We start from the raw sequence: 25462 nt of genomic DNA, 5'->3' as shown, positions 1-25462 counted from the left end.
TTGAGACTTCTTTCTTTGACCCATGTGTTATTTTTAAACATATTGTTTAATCTGTAAGCATTTTAGAGTTTTCCAGCTATCTTTATGTTGTTGATTTCTACTTTAGTTCCATTGTGGTTTGACAGCAAACTTTGCATGATTTCTATGCTTTTAAATTTGTTAAGGTGTGTGTTTTATGGCACAGAATGTGGTCGATATTGGTGAATGTTTCATGTGAACTTGAGAAGAATGTGATTTGTGCTGTTGTTGGATGAAGCAATCTATGAATGTCAATTTGAACCAGTCGATTGATGGTACTGTTCAGTTCAACTATGTCCTTACTAATTTTCTGCCTGCTATTTCTGTCAATTACTAATAGAGGGGTATTACTTTCTCCAACTATAATAGTGTATTTGTCTATTTCTCCTTGCAGTTCTATTAGTTTTTGCCTCACGTATTTTGATGCTGTGTTGTTAGGCACATACACATTAAGAATGGTTATGTCTTCTTGGGTAAATTACCCCTTTGTCAATATAATGCCCCTCTTTTTCCCTGATGATTTTCCTTGTTTTGACATCTGCTTTAAAATGAAGGTTTCTATGTTAGATATAAAATTAAAATATTTATTTTTTGGCAGTTTACAAAATAAATGAACTGAAAACAATTACACAGAATGTTTAAAAACAAAGGGATAGAATAAAGGCCAAACTAACCAAAAAGGTCTAATATTCAATATCAGGCGAAGTAGAATTTAAAATAGAACTCAATAGGATTAACTAAATTAACATTGATTAACAAAACATAATCTAATCTAACTAAAGAGCGATACTGTTACAGTAGATAGGCAGACATAAGCAAGGCAGGGGAGGGCCCCACTCACTACCAGGAATGTTAGATGACCATCAAGTCATGGTCAGAAGGTTGTTAAACTGTCTGTTTAAAATGATAACTGTCACAGCCAGTGCCAGGGAAGGCAGTCTCCAAACAGGTAGAAAACATTTGAAATTGGTGATCGGCAGCTTCCAGATATGATCTCAGTTGGGCGAGTGGGCTCAAACATGCACACTAAGAGGCAAAATGGCAGAGTTTAACTGGTATGTGATCTTCCTCTAGGAACACTCGACTAGTAAGGGAAAAATGCCTCATGAGTACAACTTCTGTAAACACACTGCACATGTGGCCCTTTCCAAGGGCTGGCGGAGCACTATGCATGCAGATAGCCCACCACAAAGGAAGAATCAGGAGAGAAGTAATGCAACCCCAAAAGCATGCCAATGTCCAAAGCCTCAAGTCAAAGGTCAAGCCATGCACTTGGATCTCTCAAGTCACCCACATGACCCTCTTCCAAGTGTACTTTACTTCCTTTCATTCCTGCTCTAAAGCTTTTTAATAAACGTTTACCTCTGCTCTAAAACTTGGTTGGGTGTTCCTTCTGCCTTAATGATCTTTGGTCAAATTCTTTCTTCTCAGGAGGCAAAAATTCAGAGTGCTGTGCAGCCATATGGATTTGCCACTGCTAATAATACTATATAATAATAAACATGAAATCTCTCCATAAGTATATAACAAATATAAATGTATACGTACCTATCAACCTCACCTTAGACTCTACAAGAATAAAAAATTGACATATTTACAAGGAGAAATGGATTAATCTACAAGCATTAGTTGTTGATGATTTTAATATATTTTTTCTCAGAAAGAACAAGCAGACAAGAAAATTATAAGAATGTATAAATGTGAACAGTATAATTAACAAATTAATCTGATCAATATGTATAGAATCCTGTACTTTACAAATGAAGATATTTTTATTTTTCAAAGACATGAATTAGTTACAAAAATTCACTGTATACTAGAACTCAAAGGAAAAAACCTCTTCTGAAGAACTTAGAATATGTTTTCTAATGATGCAATTAAACAGAAAACATTTTTTTATTTTGAGCAAAAACATTAAAAACACATACAAATAACACAGCTTATCTCACCATTCTAGGGTACTAAGCTTTCAAGTCACTTTCATTCACAAGAACGGTCATTTTAATTAACATAACTCCATATTCTCACCCAATTTAAAACTTTTTCTCTTTTCAGTTCCAGTTTGCTTTACCCAGGAAACTGCAGAGGGGCAGGGGACAGCTGACTTTTCTCTCCTTCTGAGCCTTGCTGGCCTCTGTCTCCATCTTCATTCCAGGTTGCCCCTGGGCCTGCAAAGTTGAGGTTGAATGTAGGTGATCACTGGAGGAGAAATAAGAGATAAGAAACATGCTCTTGCCTGCTGCATAGACATAACCTGGAGGTGGTATCCTAGAGCATGACCTGCTAACTACTTCTCCCTTAGAGCATTTCATGGCTTCCTCAGATATGGTCTCAATGGGGTCCTTAAATTGCAACTGCCTTCACAAGGAAACGGAGGCTCACAGCAGGTAAATAATGGATTCTTCTCAGCCAGATATTGAAGTTCATCCTTCCTCAGTGTCTGTCAACCCGTCCCTACTGGGTCTCATAGCTCTTCAGGCAATCATGGGTAGAATTTAAAAAGGCTCAAGGGCCAAGTGCCATGGCTCATGCCTGTAATACCAGCACTTTTGGAGGCCAAGGTGGGAGGATCACTTGAAGCCAGGAGCTCCAGACCAGCCTGGAAGCAAAGTGAGACACTACCTCTACAAAAAATAAAATAAAATAAATTAGCCAGGCATGATGTCACATAACTATAGTTTCCGCTACTCAGGAGGCTGAAGTAAGAGGACAGCTTGAGCCCAGGAGTTCAAGACTGCAGTGAGTTAAGCTATGATCATTGCACTAGCCTGGGTGACAGAGCAAGACCCTGTGTCATAAATAAATAGGCTCCCTATTTTGGCCTGAGTGAGCCAAAGCTGGTTTCTGAGAAGCATGCTCTCATCCTCTCTCCACCAATAATGGAAAAACTCCCAGTGCAGCCCTTCTCTCTTGAATTGGCCACCTTAGATAAATCTAGCCACAACTTTCACTCTAGTCTTTATGCTCCCCCAATTCCAGCAGGCATCACCTGATTTTTCTCTTGAGCCCCCTATTTCTCCTGGCTTAACAAGAGGCAGAAATGAGAGCATTCTCCTTTTCCACCCCCAGAGGTGGGATGGGGGACAGGGAAGAGAAATACACCAATATTTGACATCTTTCTACATAGACATCTTCTATGGCCTTGGTCTCAAATTTGATCCCCCTCTAAATGGATGGTGGCCTAACAGTACCAAAAATGACTTTATGGCACCCTCTTTGAAAGATCCTTGAGCGTAGATGGTTTAAACACCCTATTTTGGAATCTAGGGGTATTTGGTCATTTGAAAGAGACCAGCAAGAGGCCATTTAATAACCTGTTTCATTACCATCATATTACTAAGCAATGGAACAAATAAATAAATAGGATGGATTTTTGTCTGAATGAGTCTCCATTTCTAGAAACATGCATTACACATTTGCTTGGTATTTTCAGGCTTACTCACCTTAACCCCAAGGGCTATGGGAGTGCCAGGAAGTCATGGCAGCAGGGAAAGGAAATTGATGGGAGACAAGAGAAGATCCAGCCATTGTAGCTTTTCTCAAATTGAAACTCATACATTTAAGTACTTGTGAATTTATCAAATGCTTCTTATTTTTCTTCATTTCATATTCATGGTGACCCCTGTGACTCTGTGTTATTTTTCCAATTTCTTCCTACAGAGTAGTATACTGAAACCCAGAAAAGTTAAGTTCTTATTTAAGGTTATGCAGCTGGTTTGTGCACAGAGGAACTTGAACTCCTGCCCTCTCTCCAGCACGCTATACTCTTGCCTAGCTGCATAAGAGCCCACAGAGTTTAACCGCTTCTTACCAAAAAGTTGAGATGGAGTAGATTTTCAAAAGGTAATATTTCAAAAAAAAAAAAAAAAGCAGAGTGAATACTCCTGCTAGTCAGTCCCATAGTTCAAATTAAGAAGTTCCACTAGGTAGTCATGAATATATTTGGAACTGTATATTGCAGAGTCTCTTAGATATATGGCTTTCTAGGAATGCATTTGTCATGTTTAGCATTCTAGCTTGTTTCTGAGATTGGAAATAAGTCTCTGAAAATATTGGTCTAATAAGGAAGAAGCACTAAGCAAGAGGCTACAGATAGAGAGTGGCTCCAAGTTGGGGTGGACAGAGGTTTTGATTAGTTTGTGATTTATCACGTTTCATTTTCAAAACAAATTAAAATATTTTCCCTCCATTTCATGCCCTAAAGCCTTGTGACTACTTATGGCAGTTTCTCTTGGCAGCTGGAGCAGTTTGGAAGAAATAAGTGGCTTCTCATAAGAGTGAGTGTGGGAATGCAAGATAATATCCACAGCATGTGATCAGACCACTTGGCTCCCATATGCATCCCCAGCAAATGAATTTGGTAGAGGACCCATAAATTCAATGTGTAAGACAGGCTTCAGGGCTGTTGCTGCTCACCCTTTCAGTGTGGGTCTCTTATTGATTGTTACCAATCCAACTAGAGCAAGTAACAGCCAGGAGTCCTTTGTCCAAATGACAGACGTTTAGCTATAGTATTTTGTCATAATTGTGCGACCTCTGTTTTATCAGCCAAGAAACCAATTTTGTATATCTAATTTAATTCAAATTAAGGAAAACAAACTCTATGAAAATATGTGTGGAAACACTTTTTTTCAATTTTGTCTGCCTAGAAGTAGAATCATTTTTAAAACACCTCCAAGCAAAAATAAATTAAGACCTGACTCCGGCCACAAAAATTAACTCAAAATGGATCACAGCCCTAAATGTAAAACACAATACTACAAAACTCTGACATAGGAGAAAGCAAAGGTCACCTAGGTAACCTTGGGTATGTGATGACTTTTTAGATATATAACAAATGGCATGAGGCATAAAAGAAATAATAAGCTAGACTTTATTAAAATTAAAATTTTCTGCTCTGCAAAAGACCATGTCAAGAGAATGAGAAGACAAGCCACAGCCCAGGAGAAAATCTTGCAAAAAACATATCTGATAAAAAAACTTTTATTCCAAATGCAGAAAAAAACTCTTAAAACTCAACAATAAGAAAACAACCCAATTAAAAAGTGAGCCAAGGACCTTAACAAATACCCCTCCAAAGAAGATATACAGGTGGCAAATAAGCATATGAAAAGATATTCAGCATTGTATGTCATCAGGGAAACGCAAATTAAAACAACAAGGAGATACCACACTCACTTACCAGAATGCCCAAAATCCAGAACGCTGACAACGCCCAATGCTGACAAGGATGTAGAGTAACAGGAACTCTTTCATTCATTGCTGGCAAGAATGAAAAATGGTACAGCCACTGTGGGAGATTGCTTGGTGGTTTCTTGCAAAACTAAACATACCCTTACCATACGACTCAGCAATCATGCTCCTTGGTATTTACCCAAAGGAGTTAAGAGCTTATGTCCATGTAAAAACCTGCGCACAGTTAATTTATAGCAGCTTTATTTATAAATACCAAAACTGGAAGTAACCAAGATGTCTTTCAATAGGCAAATGAATAAATAAACTATAGTACATCCAGACAATGGCATACTATTCAATGCTGAAAAGAAATGAGTATCTAGCCATGAAAAGACATGGAGAGATCTAAAATCGTATTACTAAGTAAAACAAACCAATCTAAAAAGGCTACATACAGTGTAATTCCAAATATATGATGTTCTAGGAAAGATAAAACTTTTTTTTTTTACTATGTGGAGACATTAAAAAAGATCAGCAGTTGCCAGAGGTTAGTATAAAGAGCTGGATGAATAGGCAGAGCTCAGGGGATTTTTAGGGCAGTGAAAATACTCTCAATGATACTATAATAGTGGATAAATGTCATTAAACATCTGTCTAAAACCATAGGATGTATAACACCAAGAGTGAACCCTAATATAAACTATAGACTTGGGTAATTATGAGTGTCAATGTAGGTTCAGCAATTGCAATAAATGTACTGCTTTGGTTGGGGATGTTGGTAATAGGAGAGGCTGTGCATATACGGGAGCAGAAGGTATGTGGGAAATCTCTGTGCCTTCCTTCCAATTTTGCTGTGAACCTGAAACTGCTATAAAACAGTGAAGTCTTTTTTAAAATGCACATAGGTACACAAATAAAATAAAATAAAATAAAATAAGAGTAGATTGACCCCACCATTATTTAGGGAGTTGGCTCAGGCCTGAGACACATGAGTTGGAAGCCATTTCTTGAAGTGCTCAGGAAAGTGTCACAAGAACAGCACTGAGCTTATGCAGAGTAGACTGGGGCCATGCCACACCCTAGGGGTTTCTGTCTCTGGGCTTCAGTTGTCTCATTTGAAAAACTGAGAGTTCCATGCAAATCTGAAAGCATAGAAATTAACCAACTATTTTGTAAAGTCTATTCAAAGGCTTACATTTATGACTACATGATATTCTATCCATGTAACGCCCTTCAACAAATTGAGGGAAAAATGGGGATTATATCTGTGTCTTGAAAGAGTCCGCGGCATAGTGGGGAACAGGACAGCTTTTGGTGAGGGCTGCCTGAGTGTGAGTCTTGACTCAGCCACTCAGTGGATTTGTGACATGGGCAGGGAGGTCATTGCCCTTCTCCACGCCTTGGCTTTACCATCTTTAAAACCTCACAGGGTTGTTGTAAAGATCAAATGAGTTTGCATACGTAAAGTGTTATAATAAAACATGGCACATATTAACCACTTATTTAGCTGTTACCACTTTCCTTTTTCATACACATTAGACCCTCCACCTTAGCAAACACAGCCAAGGTGGGACAGAGGAAGGACCACTAGAATAGTGTTATCTGGCCTGTAAGAGTGAACGTAGGTTACATCCAAGTATTTAGATGAGTAATAATGAGCATTCGACTCCTATGATTTACAGACACTGTGCTGGGCACTTTATGTGCATTACCTTTGATGTTGTTAACTTTTCAAGGTAGATAGTAAGGCATTATTACTGTGCTCATTTAGCAGATGGGAAAAATGAAGCTAGAATAAGTGTCCAAATCCACAGGGTAAGTGGCAACACCCCAATTCAAACCCAAGCCCATCAAAGTTCTCAAACATGCTGCTTCCAGAGTAACCATGGCCATTCTTTGCCCACTTTGCGCCAGGTATGCTGCTGGCCACTTTGCTTTATGCAATGTCTCTAGACTCTATAGTCCTGCAGAATTGACATTATTATCTCCACCTCTTTTCTCAAAGACCTGCACCAAGCCTCCTATTTCCTTGCATAGTGCTTACCAGCAACAGTGAAGGGGGAAGCATCTGAAATGTTTCGAAGTAGGAGTTGAGATGACATTGCTGACAACACTCGGATATATTTATTTCCAACCATGCCAACTGGCACTCTGGCACTTCATATTAAATAATGAGCCTCATTCAAGCTGGAGGGATGACTCATTGCCTGTCAGTACTAACTAGTGAGACTTGCTGACTACAGCCTAGAGCAAGGGACTCTCCCTCATTAGTGGTGGGGATGCCTACCCTCACCTCTCAGCATGAACTAAAGGCTTAGTATCTTCATTTCCATTTCCAACCATTACCCTACCCCACACCCTTCCCTTGAGAAGGCAATGCAAAGGACAGAAAGTTGAGCCTAATTACCCTCATGGCCCGTCACAGCACAAACAGATCATGAAATCTTTATCCAGGGGTGAGTGCCCAGGCTTGTATATTTATTTTTAATTATGGCATCTCACAAAGTCAAGAGAAGTTGGAATTTGTCTTGCTGTGACATTTAGGAATCCCCAACTCAGTTATAATTTGCTTACTTTGGGTGAGTACTCTCATCAGGCATGCTCTTCGGAGGGGCTGACCATTTGTGGTCATCTCACGTCCCATGTTTGCTTGGCTGCAGCAAGAAGCCGCCTGGCGCGACCGCTGGTCATTTTTATCTGTTTGGAAGATTCAACGGGAGAGGGTGGCATGCAGAAAACAAGCTTCTGAGATGAGGGTGCATGGCTGAGCTCCCCAATCATTATTTTCTTACAAACTTATGAGGTTCCTTTACTTTTCTGGTTCTCATTTTTTAATGGGGATTTTTAAATTATGGCTAAAACAGGTGATTTTTAAGAATTTTGAAACAAAATAATCAACCTTTTGATTCTAGAGGCATTCATACCTGAGCCTTGCCAAAAGGATGCTATTCTGTTCAAAATCCTGCAAATTTAAGTATTTCCCAGCTTCACCCTTTCTGTCTTCCCATGGTAAGCCATTCCTGGAGTTAGCAAGCCTTGTCATAAGCAAGGTGCTTTCTTAAACATTCCCTAATTAGCACTCTTTCTACAGCATTATTTATAATCTTTAGAAAGGCCAAATCTGTTATTTGGCTGCCTCTCTGAGTTTTCTTACAGCCTAAAGTCTCTCTAATTTAGCCTTCTTGCCAGAATTTGGGAGTCAGCCTTGTTATTCATAAGTGCTCTCTTTGGCCCAGAAGATTCTTAAGCCTCATTCTCCCAAAAGAGGTCATCGTCTGCTGCAGTTAAATGGAACATTTGTCAAAAAGTGTTCCATAGAACATGGGCTACCAGGGATATAAAGTAAGTGCTCCAAAAAAAGGGCTTTGGAATCAAACATATTTTGAAAATGCTGGGGTGAACAGAGTCAAATAAGCATCTTATTATAGGAAGTTGGAGGCTCTCTTCCTTGCCTGTTAGAGCTGGGACTGTGGAATTAGGAAACTGGGGCAGAATTAACCCATCCTGGCACAGTTACCTGAGCCTTCCATACAGGAGAAGAAAGTGCGAGAAATACCTTTCACTCCTCCCAGGCTAAACTCCACCTCTGCTGCAGGGGATATCATAGAGGAATTAAAAGATCGAGGTCCTGGAAGGTACACAGACCACCAATGCTCAACTCTCAGCTCTACATTTTCTACTTGTGTGGTATTAGGCACATTTCCTCTCCAAGCTCTGTATCCTTATCAAGGGAATAGGGATAAAAATACCTGCTGTGCAGGGCTGTTGTGAAAAATAACTAAGAGAACACAAATAAAGGCATACAGCTACTCAGGCAATTTCAAATATTGTCAGAACCCAAATCCAATTCCCTTGATTACCAACCAAGCGCCCTACCCCTATTTGGAGATGAGGTAGGGGACACTCCTTTCCCTTCTAACTGAGGCACTTCTGTCCCTTCCTCCTACTTAGAAATGGTATTGTCCAGACCCCAAGATAGGCATGCCTGCTCAAGGGATGCCAAGCCTGATTCTGAACAGCATCGACAGCCAGTCCCTGCCACAGGCAGGAGATTCTGTGGAGGAGCAGCTTGTCAGCAATTAGAAAACCCATGGAGACACCAGAAATGGAAGATTGCAGTGTCCTCTGGAGAGTGAAAAGGAAAGCACCCCATTCCTGATGTCAACAGAAAGGCTTGCAGGGCCATCTTGACTACAGAAGAAGTGGGGTGTCCTCAGGAGACCAGTCAATGTTCATTTGCCACCTCCAGTGTCTATACAAGATGAAAACTAGCAGCCCTCAGACATGTTTCGCTTAGCCCACGCAGTGGTTTTGGGAAGTCATGTTAGTTGCCAAGATTTAAAAATTCAAAGAGTTCACATAAAAATTCAGGTTTACAGCTTCTTTTCTTTTTTAAATCTAAATAATCCTGCATCATAGCAATTGACCAGGTTAGAGTAGATACAGTCCCCTTTAGGGGATGGCAGCAACTCTATTCTCCAGTAACCATCCTTCCCTGTTTTATTATTGTCTTCTTGACTTACTGTGTTACTCAATGGCACTTCCAGGCATCTGAATTGGAATGTAATTTATTTAACAAATTTTGTGCGGGTACTGTTCTGGTTACTAATGTACAAAACAAGCTATTGAGGGAGTAAGATATGCAAACAATGGCAACAATACCAGTATTTAGATGCTCTGGCAGATATAGACAAAAGCTGTGGGACTCCAGAGGTGGGAAGGACAATTGCCTAACAATAATAATACTTAGAACTGATTGAGTGTCTGCTACGTGCCGAGCATTTACCTGCATAAGGAGTCAGAGACACTTTCACAAAAATGTTTCACTTGAGGAGCCCTTTAAGAATAAGAAAACTGTCAAATAGTGAAGGGCATTTCAGACAAAACTGTACCTTCAAAGGCTGTAGCAAATTAAATGCTCACCAACAGTATATGAGGGTTCCCTTTTCTCCACATATGACCCATTTTTTAAATCAGATTACAGTAGCCCCCCCAACTTATCTAAGGAGGATATATTCCAAGACAACTAGTGAATGCATGAAACCATGAATGTTATCAGTACCAAACCTTATATGTACTGTAGTATCTTTTTTCTATACATATATACCTATGATAAAGTTATAATTTATAAATCAAGTATAATAAAAGATTAATAATAATAACTATAATAAAATAGAACAGTTATAACAGTATACTGTAATAAAGGTTAAATGAATGTGGTCTCTCTTTCTCTCTCAAAACTTCTTATTATATCATACTCACCTATTTTCAGACCACAGTTGACCGCAAGTAACTGAAACCTCAAACCTGGAAAGAAAAACCACAGGAAAGGGGGGACTGTTTTATTTGGTTTTGGATATTGAGTTGTGTGATCAAGCCAAGAGAGTTCAGTGAATAATGGGAATTATGATGTGATTCCTGCCTTTGTTGCCTGTGGGATGAGAGAAGGGGCTATCAACTTAGTGTGGGGCTGGAGGGACTCTGAACTCTATCCTACAGCCACTGGAAATGCATCAGAATTATTTTTTATTTTAAAATATTTAATTGACAAGTGAAGATTGTATATATTCAAAGTATGCAATATGATGATTTAATATAAATGTATATATAAATAGTGGAATAATTATCACAATCAAATTAATCAACATGTCCATCACCACCTATGCTGTACCTCAGATCCCAAGAACTTATTCATCTTAAACCTGAAAGCTTGTACCCTTTGATCAACATCTCTACCTTTTCTCTACCCCAGTCCCCTAGTAATCACCATTTCATTCTTTGATACTATGAGTTTGATTTTTTTAGATTCCACTTATAAGTGAATCATACAGTATTTTCCTTTCTGTGTCTGGCTTATTTTACTTATTTTCCTTTGAGTTCATCCATGTTTTCATAAATAGTAGTCTTTTCTTCTTTTTATGGTTGCATAATATTCCATTGTGTATGTGTGTCAATGTATATATACACAATGGAATATTATAAGTAGAATATATATGTGTGTATATATATATATATATGTGTGTGTGTGTGTGGGTATATATGTACCCACATATACATATATATGTAACAATATTTTAAAATCTATTCATCCATTTATGTGCTATTTATCCATTTATGGACACATAGTGGTTCCTTAGCTTGGCTATTGTGAATAATGCTACAGTAAGCATAAGAATACAGATATCTCTTTGAAATCCTGATTTCATTCTCTTTGGATATATACCCAGAAGTGGGATTGATGGATATGCTGGTTATCTTTTTAATTTTGTGAGGTTCCATCATAATGCTTTTCATAATGGCTGTATCAATTTACATTCCCACCAAGAGTATGTAAGGGTTCACTTTTCTCCACACCCTCACCAACACCTGATATCTCCAGTCTTTTTTATGATAGTCATCCCAATATGTGTGAGGTGATATCTCACTGTGGTTTTGATGAGCATTTCTCTGATGATTTGCCTTCTAGGAGTTTTACAGTTTCGGATCTTACAGTTAAGTCTTTAATGCATTTTGAGTTATTACGTGGTGTAAGACAAGAGTCCAATTTCATTCTTTTCATTCATGTGGCTATCCAGTTTTCCCAACATCATTTAATGAGGAGACTTTTCTTTCCCTACTGTATATTCTTGGCACCCTTGTCAAAAACGAGCTGACCATATATACATGGATTTACTTGTATGGTCTCCTTTTCATTCCATTTGTCTATGTGTCTGTTTTTATGCCAGTATCATACTGTTTTGATTACTGTAATTTTGTAATATCATTTGAAATCAGGAAATAGGATGCCTCCAGTTTTATTATTCTCTCTCAATGTTGCTTTAAGGGTCTTTTGAGATTAAATACACATTTTAGGACATGTTTTTCTATTTGTGTGAAAAATGCCATTGGAATTTTGATAGGATTGCATTGATTCTGTAGATTGTTTAGGTTATATGACCTTTTAACAATATTAATTCTTTCAATCCATGAACATGGGATATATTTCCATATATTTGTGTCATCTTCTATTTCTTTTTTTTAATATCTTATAGTTTTCAGTGTACAGATCTTTTATCTCCTTGATTAAATTTATTCATAAGTATTTTATCCTTTTTTATGCTGTTATAAATAGGATGGTTTCCTTAATTTCTTTTCCAGATAGTTTATTTTTAGTGTATAGAAATGCATCTAAGTTTTACCTAGCTTCTCTACAGTCCTTCCTTACGACAGGCTTAGATAGAAGTAAAGAGTCAAGGATCATGAAAAGGAGGAGAAACAGAGGGATGGAGCCTATGCTAATCGCTGCCCTGTCTAGACTACTGAAAAGTGAAGTTGGTGTGAATTAGCCTAGACAGTCGCTACCACCCTAACTCAAATCTTCTATAAGACATGTTTAGGGAATTCAAAGTTTGCGTAGATATTAGTCCAAGTCCATATAATGAGAAAGGTAAAGATGTTGCCAAACATACTGACAATGCATTTGAAACCCAAGTGTAATTCATATCCCTCTATCTTAAGTTGATAGCATTCCTCCCACATCAGAAGATAGGTTTGAGTCTTTCTAAGTATCTACAAACATACATTTTCTCTCAAAGCCATGCTCAAAATACCTTTTATAAACACATGCTTTCATCACTGCTTCTTCCAGCATCTTCTTTATTCTTTGTTAAATACTTCTACTTAGTGAATCACTTCTTTTTGGCAATGCCTATTCATGCTAATATGCACAGGGGTCACGGGGCAGGTCTGGGGCCTCTTTGCCATGCAGATTATTTAGAAGAAGCAACATGAGAGCCCTTTGGGAAATTCTCTAATGTAACTGAATCAGAAAGTAATATCCTGTTTTGTCTGCACTCTGCTCTAGTCCTCATGTGTCCTGTAGAGGAATCCTGGAGTTTCTCCCTGCTGGCTGAAAAATAAACAAACCACTGGCTCCCAGCCCTATCCTAGAGCCATCCTAGGGAACTGCACTGAAAAAAAGTGTAGTCAAAACTGAATCAAAGAGATGGAAACAAAGCCTTAAAGGTCTCATTAGCTGCTGATTTTAATTCTTGGAGTAGAAATTTCAATGTTTGCATGTGGAATAAGCATTTAGATCAAGAGTACTTGACTTCCAAACTTTTCATGTAAGACGACCTTATTAATTTCACATATTTAAAAAACTCTCCAGAATACTGTCAATATCAAGCAGTTGAAAAAAAAATTTAGTGAGAGTTTTTAATAGGCATTTTAATTCTGTTAGTCCTAATAGTATATTTGTTTGCCCATTGAAAAACGGCAGTGCTTATACATGTGAGGCCTCTCTTTTTCACTTAGTCTGAAGTGTAAACAGTATTACTTGGTAAGTATATAGATCATGGAAGGTTTAGCAGGAATTTTTTTTCCCTACTCCATTTCTGACAGGAGTTCTCTACCTGCATATTGAAAATCGCTGTGACTCAGAAGAAACAGCAAGGGTGCAGTGTTTTGTGTTTCTTTTAAGCTGTTTTGTTTTTTTTTTTTTTTGGTCAAAGAATAGAATTCTGTGTGATAGCTATAGAAAGGTATTGGGATTTGGTGAAAGCCCTGTAAAATTGTGCTCCATCTGCCTTCCTTCCTTCTGTTTGAATTGGCCACAACCTCCTTAATGAATAGGTTCCCTGAAGGTCTCTTCTATCATTTTCTCAGGGTCTGTAGCTCCATGCTCAATACTTGATATGAGTACCATCATTTCTTCTCCAGGAGCTAATGCTCCAGTAAGGATAAGGTTGTTTGGACTTTACAGAAGAAGAGACAGAGCAATGAGGCTAGAAAGGGCATCTCAGGTTGTCAAGAATCCAAAAGTCCATAAATAATTTAGTCATGCATTACATTAATTATTTTGCCATCATATGCTGAATGTATGCTATATGTCAGATAACATGAAACAAAACTTAAAAATCTGTCCTCAAAGAGGTGAAAGACACAAGGTAGAGATGCTTTTAAGCTTCTTTGAGAGCTATGGAAACACAGAAACCAAAATAAGTTAAACTCTGTGAAAAACGCAAATGAAGTGCCATAGTTCAGAGAAGGGAAAATTGTCCTCCAGCCAAGTAAAATCTGGGTAGGCATACAAAGGAAGCTGTGTTTGAATTGGACCTTGAAAGAAGGGGTGATTTGGCCGCATGTTCTCACTCATAGGCAGGTGTCGAACAATGAGAACACATGGACACAAGGAGGGGAGCACTACACACTGGGGTCTGTTGGGGGGAAATGGGGGAGGGACGGGGGAGTGGGGAGATGGGGAGAGATAGCAAGGGGAGAAATGCCAGATATAGGTGAAGGGGAGGAAGGCAGCAAATCACACTGCCATGTGTGTACCTATGCAACAATCTTGCATGTTCTTCACATGTACCCCAAAACCTAAAATGCAATTTAAAAAAAAAAAGAAAGAAAGAAAGGGTGATTTGGACAATTCTTTAAATCCCATGCCTGCCATAATATTTGTGGTCTGGGTCCAGAAATTAGAGTTGTGGGAAAATAGGCATTTGGCTTTTGCTTAATTAAGGAAGGCTTTTCAATAAAGGATGAACGAAAGCATCTTTGAAAGAAGGTAAAAGGTAAATGCCTATGACCAGCCAATATAATTAATATGCTTCCAGATTGTAAGTGTTAGTCCAGATTGTACTAGATTCTATTAAGTCTGAATGAATGACTCCCAATTACAGGCTGAATTGTATCTCCCCAAAATTCATATATTGAAGTCCTAACCCCCAAACCTCAAAATGTTTCTGTATTTGGAGACACAGCCTTTAGAGGGGCAATTAAGTTAGAATGAGGTTAGAGTAGGCCTTAATCCAATATGAGTGGTGTTCTTATAAGAAGAGAAAGTTAGGACATAGAAAGGAAAGAGCATGTACATGCAGAGAGAAGATGACCATCTGTACATCTAGGTCTTAGAAGAAACAAACTGACGAACCCTGCCAACACCTCGATCTTGGACTACTGGCCTCCAGAACTGTGAGAAAATATATTTCTGTTGTTTAAGCCACTCACTCCATGGTACTTTGTTATGGCAGCCCTGGCAAACAAATACATTTCCTATGTTACATTTTCCTATCTTAGACTCATAATGCCTCCTAGATTTGAGTTTTTACTACATCCTTATACAAAGGCCATTGAAATTTTATACCAAACCCCCTCTTGCTTCATTTTTCACAATCCTTCCCTACTGGCCACCCCGCCAGCAGCCTTCCATACTTTCACACTTTATACTTTGCACACTCACTCACGGCATCATGCTGCTTGGAGACTTCTGCCCTCCAAAGAAGGTCCATGACCTTGTGTCTTTGTGCATGTCCTTTTCTTTGCCTCTTGTCTATTTGGGGAGTTCCTTATAATTTCTCAAAACTCCACTCAGAAGCATGACCTCTGGGTAGGCTTCCCTGTCCTCTGCTCCCTAATTCTTAATGTCTCCCTCATCTATATTCTGAATATAACTGCATAATTTCTGTTATTGGTATTTTACTTCCTAAATAGTGAGTTTCTTTATGAACTCTGTCTCATTCATCTCTATAGGCCCATACCTAATCCTGGCATACAAAAAGTACTTAATAAATGCTTATTAAATTGAACAAGTAATGAAACACATTGTCATCAAATAAATTCACATTTTAACAAACATTTTACATGCAGTAAACTCTTAACTGGGACAGAACACAAAATGGTTCTTTTGGGTTGAAATTACAATGATAGAGCATTTATCCACTTACCAAACGTTTTTACTACCATCAAATACATACATTAGGGACTGAGATGACCTTAAGTCCTGGATCAAGCGTCTTCATTTGCAAGGTAAGAAAATTGAGTGAAGTGACGAAATTTATCCAAAATCACATAGCCCGTCAAGTGGAAGACACAGAACTCAGATATAGACACTGAGAGCTGACCTAGAGCCTTTCCACTTAATCCAAATTGTAGTCATTGGTGGGGGCCTAAATCAAATCCAAGCTCCTCCATGAATCTCTTCTGATCGCTTATATTCATGCTAATGACCCTCTTCTCTGGAATTGCTATTGGCTCAACTTATATTGACTATTGATCTTGCTGCCTCATGTAATGTTCCATAACTCTGTTTTCAGAACAGGTTTTGAAATCAGAAATACTTAGATCCAAATCCGGGCTCATGCACTCTCTCTCTCTCTCTCTCTCTCTCTCTCAGACATACGCACAAACACAAACACACTCGTACAATGACAATAAATAAACTGGGGTGGTTGCTGCCATGGTATGAAGATTTCCGGTACATTTGCAGGTAAGATTACATCTCTAAGGCTGTAGAACAAGTGATTCAATACAGGGAAGAAGGAGCCTTGACCCAAGATGTAGCAGGTGAATCCTTTAGAGGAGTTTGCTTGTGGCCAGAAATACTAGAACAGTCACAGATATAAGAAAACGTGAACGCTATCTTTTGTGAAAACCAGGGAGAGGCACTCACGTAAGGCAGTTTTACATCCTCACTATTTCCCTTGGTAACCATTCAAATTTAATCTAGTTCTAGATGTGCCACAATAAAAACAGGGTGTGACAACCGTTTTGTCATTCCTGCCTATCCTTGTCTGCTGTGCCAGATTACTTGGATTTCGCTTACGGTGTGGATAGAACACTCCAAAAGTAACCTGTAGTATGTCATGGCCAGCAGAGCGCTGGCAACCTGAGGCCACACTGTGACAGCCACTGGGGCCACATGGCTTGCTGATAGCCATGAAGCTTCATCTTTGATGGAGATCATCCCTGAGACCAAACTACCAGAATGCTGAGCCTGGAAGCAAATAGAAAACTGAATAGGTCCTAGTCTTTTTGCTTAAAATACAGTTGCTAGAAAAAGAACTGAGGAAAGGAAACTCTAAATGTCCAAAATAGTATAAGGTGAGAGCTCATGTCATAAGACTAGAAGATGGATCGGGATCCATCCAATCTCACATGACTGAGGCCAAAATCAACTTTAAAATTACACCACAAGAGTGAAAAACAACAGAGCCTGGAAGAAAGATATGGATGAAATTTCTCACAGCTAGGAAAACATAAACTATTTTTACAAGAAGCTGAAGTAGGAAAAAATGAATGAAATGCACAAACACAAATAGTTAAATATTCTAAAAAAGGTGTGCACAACATTCCCCATAAGAAGAAATGTCAGATCAAGTTCCAAACTGAATGCCTACTAAAGAAGGAAGATCTAGCATAGATAATGGTCACTGGGAGCTGGACAGAGAGAGACCAATTGGAAATCACTAACGTGATCATTCAAAAAAGGGCTCTGAAGAAACTGATTTATATTCCCAAGCTAAGTATTTCCTTATGAACTCTTGAAGAAGAAAGTAGTCAAATCTATATTACATTTGATGAAGAAGACCAAAAGAAACACTTAAAAATTATATCAAAACTTTCTAGAGGAAGAATGTATCTTAGAAACCAAATTATGCAAAGATTGAAAGATTAGAAAGCTTAAATTTAAAGTAATGACAGAACTCTAAGAAAGAAATGAAAACAAATCCTCACAGGTACAGGGAAAAGACAATTGACAGATAAAGGAGAAATTCCCCTGCAGATGAAAACATGAGCCATGTCCCTGAGTAGCTGGATACCTATTGAAAACAAGATAATGCTAGGGGAGGGAATGAAGAGAACTCACGCGTCCTTTGAAAAATCAGATTATTGCTGTTGATAACAAAACTAAAATACAGCTAGTACTCGACTTACGACCAGGATTGGTTCCGACAGACCAGTCGTAACACGATTTGGTCATAAGTTGAGTAGGCTATATGTACAGTACTGTGAAATGATGTTATAAAAATCTTTAAGTCATATTTTATCATAATTTTCTTTCATTATTGTTATATATCATAATTTTCTTTGTTCATTTTATGCCATTTGTATCATCTTTACCCCATTTTGTTTCTTATTTTTACATTTGTCAGGTTTAAGTAAAACACTGCATTAACAGTACAACTGGTTTAATATTTGCAAAACACACAAAATTACAAAATACAGGTGCATACAAAAATACAAAATACAGGTGTAAAAAATACCATAGGAAACATTTTCCCAATTGCAAAACATATCAAAATATATAAAAATGTACGAAACATTTTATTGGCCGCTGGTGCTTGGCTGCAGATCGTTGATCTTGTCATCTGAGGCAGCAGTTGGGGTTACCGGAGTTGGTTTTTTCATAAACATGGTGAGCTTTGTCTGAATTGTATGTTTCTTTTTTACTTCATAAATTTCACGTTAAGGAAAAAACACATCGTGCGCCATCCGTTCAATCCTGGCAAATCGTTCTATGTTTGGGTCCATTGCTTCGAAATGTATAAGAAGTTTATTCAGTTAAGATAAACGGTCTGATAATCCCTTAGTGGTGAACTTTCTTTCTGGCTCCTCCTCTTCTTTCTCTGCTTCTCTTCTTTCTTCTTCCGCCACTCTTTCTTCTTCCAGTTCGATTAGCTCTTCATTTGTAAATTCTCCGGATTCTTTGTCTAGCAACTCTTCGACATCTTCCATTTCACACTCCAAAGAAAGGTCTTTAGCGAGTTTTACTATTTTTTCCCCGAATTGTTTCAAGTTCATGTTCACTGTCAAATCCGTCAAAATCATTAACATAGCACTTAACACAATTTTCCCAGATGCCATTCATGCACTTTGTCGTCACAGCCTCCCAGGCGGTAGCGATATTCTTGATACACATCAAAATGTTGTAGTGTTTCCAAAACTCTACAGCGGAGCAGTCGTGGCTAGCGATTGTGGTCGTTAAGTCGAATGGTCGTAAGTTGCATAGGTCGTAAGTCGATCAATACCTGTATGTGGTTAGTACCTACTTCAGCTCCTTGTAAAACTAGTTTGTATTCCTAAATGTGAATATGTGAATAATTTCACCCATATCTTTCTTCTGGTGTCTGTTGCTTTTCACTTTTGTGGTGTGACTTAAGCATGTGTAACTTCAACAACCTGGGAGAAAAGGGTGCACATACTGGACCAAAATTAACTGAAGCAGATATTGCATCGGAGCTTTCAGAAAGAGTACTTGAAATTTTGGTAATCCAGTTACATCGTTTGGGCAGCTTGTGAAGACCAGGGAATCTTTTGGATTATTAGATCACCACTGGCCCAGGTATCCAGGGTCCAAAGCACCCAGTGTGGACCAGGTGTCCCCTCCATAGGATTCAGATCCCAGGATAATAATCACTTCATCCTGTTGACCTAATCCTGAACCAATTTTTCCTCTAGATAGGTTAAGATAGAGTTGACCTTATTGCTCACAATGCCAGTCATCTCTCTGGGCCAGCCTAACTCAAACGTTTTAATGCACTTTCCTTTGATGGAAATTAAGGCCAAACTTTCTCAAAAGAGAAGACTAGTAGAAAAGATACTGACATGTTCTTGGAAGTTTATGTCCTTCAGGTCTCTTTCTCCCACCTGAAAATGAAGCACCTGGCCCAGGCTTCTTTCTTTTGTCTCAGTATCCAGGCAGGTGTCCCATATTGGAAATGAATTTATGAGCCAAGTTCAAGAGGGAAATCTTTTGTTCCTCCTTTTACTCCAATAAACCCATATAAAGCTCCTTCAAATTACTTCCCACCCAGGGGATTTTGGACCATCCTATTTCAGTTGCACTGTAATGGAATGCATCTACCCCTCAAGGAGGTGTCTGTCATCCTTGTACATTGAATTTTAGCCCCACTACTGCCTTGGAAAGAAAGAGTGAAAAACGATGGTGCTGATTTTACCTTCAAGTGAGCCTTCTTATAGAGATCTAGAAAGAGGAACAGTTTCTATTTTCTAGATATTTTGAATGCTTTCCTTTTTAGTTTGACTGCTTTTGTTTAAATGATTGTACGTCTATTCAAACTGAAGCTAAGTAGAAGTATAAACCTTAGGGTTGTATTTCTGAGTGAACATAACGTATAAATTAGGATCTTATGAATAAATTATTTTAGTTTATTCTTAAGAATAAATTATTTAGTTTATTAGCCAATAGGTAATGTGAGTATTGTATTTTGGTTTGATTAATCAGTCTACTGTAAAATAGGCAGTAATAGGCATTTTTGCATGGGCAGTTCATCAACTAGATACATTTGTAATTTTAAAGACTGTTTCTATTTACCAAGATCTGAATTTACCATAGTTGTGACAAAAGTGAAAGTAACTCAATATTTATATTTTCATTAATTTTAAATAAATAAATATTAACTATATCCTTCTCCTTTAATGATGGCTTGAAGGGAGAACAGAGATGAGAGCTGATATTTCTTTAATATCTTCAAGCACACATACTTTTCATGGTGGGCACTAGGTCGTCAAAAACTATCGAATACAAATATGAATAAATTGATAAATGAGGTTTTTTTAAACAATTGTTCTTGTTTTTAATCTCTTTAATTTTCTATCTATCATAAATATTTTACTAAGTCAATCATTCTGAAATGTAGCACTTAGAATTTCCTGGTAGATTTATAGGCAAGACCAGTCTTTATTCTGGGTTTCCCACTCTCAAACTTCGCTGCTGAGTATGTTTGATGGTTAATAATACTAATCCATTTTAAGACGGCTGCATATAATTCCAGTGTTAATAATTATAAGAGCTAGCATTTAATGAATGCCAGTACCAGACACTGAGTGCCAGATACTATGTTAACCATCTTATATGTATTATTTTATTTCTCATGAGACCTAGAAGATATGTTCTCTTATTTTTTCCTTCTTAACCTTAAGGTACAAAGAAGTTAAATTATTAGCTACCAAGTAAATAACCATGTTTTGAACTCAAATCTCTCTCTCTCTCTCTCTCTCACACACACACACACACACACACACTCTCTCTCTCTCTCTCTCTCTCTCTCTAAAGTTTAAGCTATTACTTATTATGACATACCTCAGTAATGGGGCAAAGTACATACTTACAAATTACACTGTCTTGTGCATATGAAATAGAGTATATACTACATGTGTGCGTGTGTGTGTGTGTGTGTGTGTGCTCTCAGTCTAATTATTTAATTGCACTTGCACTTGGACCAAGCGATTTATACTTCTTTGGCCCCATTAGCACTTGCCTTGGGCCAAGCGATTTATACTTCTTTGCCTAAGCTGCACTGTGACCCTTGGTCCATGCCCATTTTGGGGGATGAATGTAATCCTGCCCTGTAAACCTCAATGATAATAGTAATTCAAACACTGAGTTCTTCAGTAAGAATCACCAGCTTGTCTAAACCTAAGAGCAATACCTTCTAAGAAAATTGCCAAACTCCATTACCAAGGACGTCTACTCATGTAAAGTCATTACTGGTTAAGGCTGGAAGATATTCAAGAAATTTTTACCAAGATTCTGTAGAAAAACAATGAATCAATGCTGAGCGTCTCTTAAGGGCATCATAAATTTTAATGTGTGGTGAGTTTCAATATTGCATTCTTACTTAATCCTGTACCAAATAAGAAGTTCCAGATGAATTTCCAGGTGTTATCTAAAGAAAGTCTAGGAAAACTTTCTGAAGTGTTTTTTACTTTTCCCTCCCCTTTAGGTACTACATATAGTGCACAATGTTGTTTAAACTTAATTATTACTATATAGTCTTCATCACTGATTAAAATTTCTCTGGAAGTGTTAAGTTTCAGAATATAGAAAAATACTCAATTATATCTTGAAATTGAAAAGTGGCAAATCATAAGTGACATCAGTCGTTTTCAGTTTTCTCTAACCAATTTTTCTTTTCTAAGAGCCAACTACTAATAATCCAGGAGTCTACAACTTCATAGCCGGCCACTTTCCCAAATGAAATCAATTCCTGGCCTAAAGCCCTGTGGATAATAAAATGTCTGAAGCACCACATTTTTAAAAAGAGATTTGAAAAAAGGAAGGAGCTGGAATCTTAGCAGAGCAGAGCAATTTGTTTGTAAGAATTGATAATCGACTGGCACAAACAGGAACTGAATGTTGGAGTGCAATGCTTTGGAAATCCACAGCAACCTCAGCTCTTCTGAATGAGCTAAAATTGAATATTACAGATCAAATGAATCTTTCTAGAAATCTTGAGTGTAAGAGAGATTTTAATTAATGCTAAAGTGGCACAATATTAGCACTGTAAGTTCTGAATAGATTTAATTCTTTCTTAAACACATTGTTGTATAAGATCCAGGAAATGGCCTGCCTAGACAGTATCTACATGTGGCTATAGCCTGAGGCTGAATCTCTGTGTACAAGCACTTGTCTTCTTTCCCAGTGCTGGAGGGAGGCAGGCCCTGAACAGTGACAGAGAGGCTGCTCAGTCATGCAGACTCAGGGGTGATGAGTTCATCACAAAGAGACTGGAGACACAGCAAAACCTATGCCATGCTGGAGGACTGATTACCCCAGTCTATTGCATAGATGCTGGTAGAAGACCCCAGCTCTCTTTTTGTTTCTCTCCTGGCATGCTGAAAGCTGTTTATCTAAGTGTTCCTACTCATCCCCTAGACAAACAGACAAGATGCAGCAAAATTAAGAAACATGGGGAAATTGAAAACATTCCAGAATTTTTGAAAGTTAAACTCTTTTTTAAAATTCTCAACTTCTATTTTGAAAGGATGCGCAAAATAGAGCAATAGTGCATTGTTCATTGAAGACCATGGCTCTTTCAGAACATTTTAAATGACAGTCTTCAGGTCTGCTTGTAAGCAGTAAGCACATAGCTGTTGGGAGGCAATTCTCTAAGGGTCTCTTGCATATCTGCACACCTTGCAAGCAGAGGTATTAACTATTAATACTCTTTCTTCTGGACTATCAAGGGAATGTGTACAGCAAACAGTCTTGCACAAGTGTCTCCTGCCATAGCAAAGTACAAGCACAATGACTGCTCATTATAAAAGATATGGAGTTCCTTATCTCCAGGTTCATCTCCTGAAATGAAACCAACTATGTATGCAGATATTCATCAGGTCCTATCAGCATTATCCCCATAGGACTTCAGGAAGAGGAACTGATGCACATATGCTGATGTTCATGCCACTTGCTGTGCCATGATTGCGAAGTCCTTCATCTCTAACTTAGAAGTTTCATGTCTTCTACCAACATCCTCGAAACTGACAAACTAACTTGTCAGGCTTGTGAGCAGGGTAAAATTGCAGACCTTTCACTGTCTTTGACAATTATACAGGGACTGGTGCACAGAAATAGCACAATAAATGTTAGTGTTCTCACTTAGGCCTTGGTCTCTGCTATTTCTAGAGTCCACTTCCTAATCAGCCTCCCAATGTGGTCCCTTCCTCCCCTTCCTGCTCTGCAGGCTAGTCCTTTTGGTTATTCTAGTTAGGGAAGGCATCTGCTTCTTTGATCCCTAAAATCTCCTTCACTCTGCAGGGTTTCTTGCCCTCCTGTGGATTTCTCAGGCTTCACCTATTAGAATTCTATCATCATGTTAGTACCATCCATATCTGGTCCCTGAAGAATCTTTCTTCTTGTTTTCAGATTCTCTGCCCTCCAAGTGACCCTTCCTTCTGTCTCTAGATCCAGGGGGAATCTTTTATTTAGCTATTCCCCAGCACCTCTCTGCACCGTGACATCAGTGCTGCCTGAGACTCTGAGGTTATTCTCCCCAGGCTACTGCTTCCATGAAACACTGTCCCTTCACCCCTTTTTTCTTTGTGCTTTGTACAATTTGTTTACTACTACGTCTGTCTCTCCCATTAACCAGTAAGCATTTTGAAGAACAGAATGTCATATTCCTTTTTAAATACCCTGATAGACTAGTGCTCTTACAAATAATAGTCACTTGCTAAAATCAATCATAACTCTACAAATAAAAGTAGTGCAGGCATACATACTTATATTTCACACCTTTCACAGGGAAAGAAGAGAGCCATTTTGTCACATGGACCATTTCCTCCCCCTGATCCCTATGACCTCACCGTTGCTGTTTCTGGGCACGCTACTGCATATGGCTACTCTGATGGGAGGTAGAAAAGATGGCATCATGACATACATGCTGTGCTGAAGAAGACAGGAGTAAGAGTAGAGCTACCAGAGGTAACTCCTAGGGGTCTTGAAGATCTAAGTGACAATGAAGGAAGTGCATTGTTCTTTGGAGAAAAGTTAATCAAGGTTATTTCAGATGCTTCAAAACATGACATGGGTGGGTATGCATACAGCAGGTATGCAGAATCTGAAGAATGGGAAAGCTTTCGGGTCTTGTTAATTTCTGTAAGGCAAATACAGCAGGGATGGAGTGACTACAGAAAAAAAAAGGCCTTTTAATCTGGCTTTTAGAAAGTTTCTCTAGGCTGGGTATGGTGGCTCACGCCTGTAATCCCAGCACTTTGAGAGGCCGAAGCAGGTGGATCACCTGAGGTTAGTAGTTCAAGACAAGCCCAGCCAACATAGTGAAATCCTGTCTCTACTAAAAATTAAAAAATCAGCCACATGTGGTAACATGTACCCATAATCCCAGCTACTCAGGAGGCTGAGGCAGGAGAATCGCAGGAACCCGGGAGGCAGAGGTTGCAGTGAGCCGAGACTGAGCCATTGCACTCCAGTCTGGGCAACAAGAGCAAAAACTCTGTCTCAAAAAAAAAAAAGTTTCCCTAGGGTGCTGCTCTTGAGGCAAGCAGAAAAATGACCTTGAAGTGGAGGATCTTTTAGTAAACCCAAATGACTTATTCTACCCTCCACTCTGTCCCCTCTTACCCTACTCTTAGCCGTCAAAATGAAAGGTTTCTCCAGGTCCACCAAGTCAAGAACTGCTCTTCTGCACTTTCTGTCTATGAAGAGGAGAGGACATAAGGCCTTGGGAGAACAGCTGCTCCTTTCATTGCACTCCTTGCCACACGTTGGAGATGAAGACATGGGGTGTGCACAGCATCTTCATTTTATTTTCTGATATGCCTGGCACAAATGCCAAAGACAGCTACAAGTAATTGCTCTCCGAGCTCCAGTGAACTAGAACATCTTCATTTCAGTCATGCATAGCCTGGCATTTTTTTTAAAGGAGAGAAAGATGACTTTATGTGGGAGTTGCTAAGCAGCCAGGCTCTCTGGAGCTCAGCACACACCCAGCTTTGCAGAATCTCAGCAGCAAGCCACACTGTCCTCTTTAAAAAGCTCTCCTTAGGCAAGCCTTGCAATGTTCACTACATCCTAAAATGTCAGCTGTTCTTGTTGTTTGTTTTTATCTACCCACCACTCCCACATCCCATTAACTAATAATAAAACTGGGAGATGAATGTGATAACCAAATATCTTACCTCGCTGAGGGCCTTGAGGCAGCTTAATCTTTGGGCACAACTCCAGTAAAAGTACTGGAAGAAA

General features: G+C 38.6%; 1 long non-coding RNA gene across 1 annotated transcript; it reads right to left on the bottom strand.

Moving 5' to 3' along the window:
- Positions 1-1886: 1886 nt before the first annotated feature.
- LOC116556324 lies at positions 1887-25462 on the bottom strand. Its single transcript, XR_004270941.1, has 3 exons — positions 25399-25462; positions 24842-25124; positions 1887-2217 (listed from the first exon to the last, which is right to left on the bottom strand). It is a non-coding gene; the product is annotated as an uncharacterized LOC116556324 (long non-coding RNA).

This window comes from Sapajus apella, unplaced genomic scaffold (assembly GCF_009761245.1).
Source record: "Sapajus apella isolate SASKATOON/1434 unplaced genomic scaffold, GSC_monkey_1.0 scaffold16, whole genome shotgun sequence".
In the NCBI taxonomy this organism is placed as follows: domain Eukaryota; kingdom Metazoa; phylum Chordata; class Mammalia; order Primates; family Cebidae; genus Sapajus; species Sapajus apella.
The sequence above is the reverse complement of the archived record's forward strand: the minus strand, read 5'-3'. Positions and strand labels throughout refer to the sequence as shown.